This window comes from Grampus griseus (assembly GCF_964374135.1).
Source record: "Grampus griseus genome assembly, chromosome: 8".
NCBI lineage: Eukaryota > Metazoa > Chordata > Mammalia > Artiodactyla > Delphinidae > Grampus > Grampus griseus.
In genome coordinates, this window is record NC_139002.1 from 99,671,674 (window position 1) to 99,677,679 (window position 6,006).

Below are 6,006 nucleotides of genomic sequence, written 5' to 3' on the forward strand. Positions count from 1 at the left end.
CAGAAAACAAGGTGTCATATAGACAATCAATAAAATTACCTGTTTTTCCCATGCACCAACTGTCTTTGAGGGAGATTAATGAGAGTCCCTTTAGGTGAATAATGTATTTTTTTGAGCTGTGTAATAGGCCCCTTATTAAGATGGAGAGGATACAAATTCTTTTCACAAGTAATTCTGTAGAAATAAGATGTGAGGCCCCTGGAGAGTGTCCCTCGAGTGGGTGGAAGAAAAGTCTTTCCTGCGAGCCTGGGTATATGGAAAAGGCTTTTCACAGCTGAGAGAGAACATCAGTTAGTGAAAGCCACCGTGCTTTGGTATTGTCTGTCCTTTCTCCAGAGGCTGTAAATAATCCACTGTGGTATTTACAGATTCTCTACATGCTTCTCTTTTTTTAGATCATGGTAAAAGAACATAAAATGTACTTTCTTGTGAGACTAGTTTCAGATGTTGTATTAATTTTCATTAAGTAACGTACAGCTCTACAACAGTGGTTCCCAGCCTCGCCAAGAGGGCTTGTTCCGACAGACTGCTGGGCCCCATCCCTGGTGTTTCTGGTTCAGTAGGTCTGAAGTGGGACCTAAGAATTGCATTTATGCCAAGTTCCCAGGTGATGCTGATGCTATTGGTTCTAGGACTACACTTTGCATACCGCTGCTTTAAGATATTGTCCATGAGTGCTTGCAAAGGGTTATAGAGAGGGAGAAAAAGAGTGGTGGGCTGCCCAGAGGGTCATTTCTCATGTAGCCAACAAAGTTGTGACGGACATCCCAGAAAGCTATGGGAACTCTTGGTGCAGCAGACTTTAGACAAAAGGGTTAGCAATATAATGAAAATAAAAATGTATAAGATGAAACTTGTGGTAGATTAAACAAGGCTACAAATTCTTTGTTCTCTCATCAAGAGGTGGGTTCTACTTCCATTATTCCTTGAATCTGGACTGGATTATGATGGCTTTGACCAATGGAGCAGGGGGCGGGGGGTGGTGATGCTATGCCAGTTCTGTGTCTAGTCTTTAAGAAGATTGACAGTGTAAGTCCATGTAAGATGTCCAGTTACCTTGCTGAAGAGGTCATGTGGAAAGGCCCTGAGACTACGTGAAGAGGAAGAGGGGTCCAGCTATACCCAGCTTACCAGCCACACCAGACACGTGAATGAAGCTGTCCAGACCAGCTCAGCTAGCAACTGAATGTCATCGAGTGACCCCATTCAACACGATGTGAAGCAGAAGAATCACTCAGCTGAGCCTTTCCCAGATACCTGACCCATAAAATTGTGGTATTATAATCAAATGGTTGTGGTTTTAAACCACAAAATTTTGGAGTAGTTTATTACTCACTAATAGGTAACTGGGACAAGTGTGTTTAGAAAAATTGTACAAAACTGGGAAATAAGGAAAAAAGGTTATTGTGCGCCCCTTCTATGTTATAACAAGAACATTGTCTAACGAGCCTGCTTCAGGATAATTTGAAGTTCTAGGGGAGGCAACTTTATTTGACTTAGTATTTACTATTAGTGAGGTACCAGACTCAGTAAAGTTAGATGTTAATTTGTAGAAGATTGCTAAATTGCAAATTAATTTTGTCCAGTTGAGATGATTTCTTTTTTTTTTTTTAATGCTTGGCTTTTTAATTAATTAATTAATTTATTTATTTATTTATTTTTGCCTGTGTTGGGTCTTCGTTTCTCTGCGAGGGCTTTCTCCAGGTACGGCAAGCGGGGGCCACTCTTCACCGCGGTGTGCGGGCCTCTCACTATCGCGGCCTCTCTTGTTGTGGAGCACAGGCTCCAGACGCGCAGGCTCAGTAATTGTGGCTCACGGGCCCAGCCGCTCCGTGGCATGTGGGATCTTCCCAGACCAGGGCTCGAACGTGTGTCCCCTGCATTAGCAGGCAGACTCTCAACTACTGCGCCACCAGGGAAGCCCAATGATTTCATTTTGATAGAAAAGATAATCCCAAAGGGGACAGTTTTATTGCCTTGCCGGATATTAACTGGTATGATATTTAACATTTGAGTCTTACTCCAGCATTCTTTTTTTTAAAAATAAATTTATTTATTTATTCATTTATTTATTTATTTTTGGCTGAGTTGGGTCTTTGTTGCTGCACGAGGGTTTTCTCTAGTTGCGGTGAGCGGGGGGTACTCTTTGTTGCGGTGCTCAGTCTGCTCATTGTGGTGGCTTCTCAGTGCGGAGCATGGGCTCTAGGCGTGTGGGCTTCAGTAGTTGTGGCTCGCGGGCTCAGTAGTTGTGGTTCATTGCTCCGCGGCACGTGGGATCTTCCCGGACCAGGGCTCGAACCCGTGTCCACTGCATTGGCAGGCGGATTCTTAACCACTGCACCACCAGGGAAGCCCCCTCCAGCATTCTCTTCCACACTAGTTATAGTTCATAGTTTCTTATATCTCTTTTGAACCAGCCTTAACATCCTGCCGGTTCTCTCATTAACAAGATAAATAAATGGCCCGTGCTCATGCTGGTTCACACACTGGCCCCCCATACATAGAGGGCAAGGAGAGCCTGAAGAAAGAGGCAGCCACTCCAGATTGGTAGGTGGTAGGAAGTACCTACAGAGCAAGAGAACTTACATACGGGCTTGTCTTGGGCAGCCGCAAGCAAGTAGATCTTACCCGCCTGCCAGAATCGTAAAAGTTTATATGGAGCCCAGAACAGGGCCAGTCACGTATACCATCCAGGTGGTCTCAACAACATCCTACTCTCTTGTCCTTGAAAATAGCTCCCACTGTGGGAATGGTGGGCAAAGTGTACATTACAAGGACAGAGGAGGGGGTGTGTAGTATCCAATTGCCAGGGTCCAGCTCATGGCTCCATGGGTGATCATGTCTTTTTAAATTATTTATTTATTTATCTTTTCTTTCTTTTTTTTTTTCTTTTGACTGTCTCGGGTCTTAGTTGTGGCCCTTGGGATCTTCACTGAGGCATGCGGGATCTTTCATTGTGGCGTGTGGGTTTTCTCTCTCTAGTTGTGGCGTGGGCTCCAGGGCACATGGGCTCTGTAGTTTGCGGCGGGCTCTCTTGTTGAGGTGCGCGAGCTCAGTAGTCGTAGCATATGGAGTTAGTTTCCCCTCGGCATGTGGGATCTTAGTTCCCCGACCAGGGATTGAACCCTCATCCCCTGCATTGGAAGGTAGATTCTTTACCACTGGACCACCAGGGAAGTCCTGATCATGTCCTTTCAATGACAACCTCCAACAGCTAATAATATATTGTAGAGTCTATTATGTAAAAAGTTAAGAATCTGTTATGTAAAGTGTCTTGAGCAGGATGAGGGTAGTTTATTAGGTATGAGTTAAGTGCTGAATGGTAGTATATTAGTTTACTATTGCTACTGTAACAAATTACCACAAACTTAGTGGGTTAAAACAACACAAATTTATTCTCTTATAGTTGTGGAGGTCAGAGTCTAAAATGGGTTGTAGGGCTTCCCTGGTGGCGCAGTGGTTGAGAGTCCGCCTGCCGATGCAGGGGACACGGGTTCGTGCCCTGGTCCGGGAAGATCCCCCATGCCGTGGAGCGGGTGGGCCCGTGAGCCATGGCTGCTGAGCCTGCGCGTCCGGAGTCTGTGCTGCGCAACGGGAGAGGCCCGCGTACCGCAAAAAAAAAAAATAATAAAATAAATAAATAAATAAATAAATAAAATGGGTTGTAGTACTGTGTTCCTTCTGGAAGCACTAGGTGAGAATCTGTTTTCTTCCTTTTTTTAGTTTCTAGAGGTTGCTTGCATTCCTTGGCTTATGGCCTCATCCTCCATCTTCAAAGCCAGCGGCATAGCATCTCCCAAACTCTCCCTCTCTCACCCTCCTTCTGTTGTCACATTTTTCTCTCCCACCCTCCTTCCTCCTTCTTATAAATAATCTGTGATAACAGTAGGGGCAACTGCATAATCCAGGATAATCTCCTCATCTCAGGACCCTTAATCTCATCTGCAAAGTCCCTTTTACCATATAAAGTAACATACAGTTTCTGGGGATTAGGACTTGGGGGACCATTTTTCAGCCTACCACATGTGGTATGTGGTAACCATTGGGGGTGTCCAAAATGATTTTTGATAGTATAATGAGAAAATATTTTAAAGTTTAAGTGTTTGTTTTGTATACTTTTTTTTTTTGGCTGCACTGTGGGGCATGTGGGATCTTAGTTCCCAAACCAAGGAAGGAACCCATGCCCCTACAGTGGAAGTGCGGAGTCTTAACCATTGGACTGCCAGGGACATCCCTATACTATTTATTTAAAGGTGAAAAAAGATTTACTAGGTGAAACTATGAAGGGCCATTAAAAGGAGAATCAAGAAGGAGTAAGAGGGCTTCCCTGGTGGTGCAGTGGTTAAGAATCCGCCTGCCAATGCAGGGGACACGGGTTTGAGTCCTCGTCTGGGAAGATCCCACATACCGTGGAGCAACTAAGCCCGTGCGCCACAGCTACTGAGCCTGCATGCCACAACTACTAAAGCCTGCGCACCCTAGAGCCCATGCTCTGCAACAAGAAGAGCCACCGCAATGGGAAGCCCGTGCACTGCAACGAAGAGTAGACCCCTCTCGCCTCAACTAGAAGAAGTCCGCGCAGCAACAGAGACCCAACACAGCCAAAAATAAATAAATAAATTTAAAAAATCATATTAAAAAGCTATTAATGAAATTTAAAAAAAAAAGAATGAGTAAGAGAACATGCAGGCCCCCCACTCCTGCCGTGGATCCCAGAAGGGGCAGCTCTGTGCTGACCAGGCCTTGACAGTAAGAACAGGTTGCAGGGACATCTCTCCTGTATGAGTATGTGTTTGGCTGTCAGTTAGAGGTGAGGAAATATGATGGTTTGTTGGGGTAGATCATGGCATTGGAAGATAAAAGCAGAAAGCCAGTTTTGTTGCACATTTGTCTATTACTGAACTGGTAAGAGAAGGGGGAGCTTACAGTGTCATTGCTCCCCTTATTTCTTTTCGACTCTCTGAGCATTGCAGAGTGAGGGTTGGGGCATTGGGAACTATTCCCCTCATCATTTACACAATCTGGGAAAGGGATGATGATGATGATGATGATAGTGATTATTTTTGGCCGTGCAGCTTGTGGTATCTTAGTTCCCTGACCAGGGATTGAACCCAGGTCCTCAGCAGTGAAAGCACCAGGTCCTAACCACTGGACTGCCAGGGAATTCCCAGAAATATTTCCTTTTTTTTTTTTTTTTTGCACGTAATATGGAATACTTTTATTCACATGGAGATGGAAAAAAACTAGGAATAAATATTAAGTAATTAAAAATTGCTATTTTTAATTACAAATAAAAATTTAATGGTAGCATCAAGGAAGATAGGATATCAATGAAAATGTTTTGAACCAGTGATACTTTGTTTCTTTCCATTAATTCTCCAAATACTACTTTCCTTTTCTTTTTTGGGTTTACTTTTTTTTTTTTTTTAGATCTTTATTGGAGTATAATTGCTTCACAATACTGTGTTAGTTTCTGTTGTACAACAAAGTGAATCAGTCATATGCGTATGTATGTCCCCATATCCCCTCCCTCTTGAGCCTCCCTCCCACCCTCCCTACCCCACCCCTCCAGGTCATCCCGGAGCACCGAGCTGATCTCCCCGTGCTATGCAGCTGCTTCCCACTCGCTATCTATTTTACATTTGGTAGTATATACATGTCCATGACACTCTCTCACTTTGTCCCAGCTTACCCTTCCCCCTCCCCGTGTCCCCATGTCCATTCTCTACATCTGCATCGTTATTCCTGTCCTGCCCCTAGTTTCTTCAGAACCTTTTTTTTTTTTAGATTCCATATATATGTGTTAGCATACGCCATTTGTTTTTCTCTTTCTGACTTACTTCACTCTGTATGACGGACCATCCACCTCACTACAAATAACTAAGTTTTGTTTCTTTTTATGGCTGAGTAATATTCCATTGTATATATGTGCCATCTGTTGATGGACATTTAGGTTGCTTCCATGTCCTGACTATTGTAAATAGTGCTGCAATGAACATTGTTTTA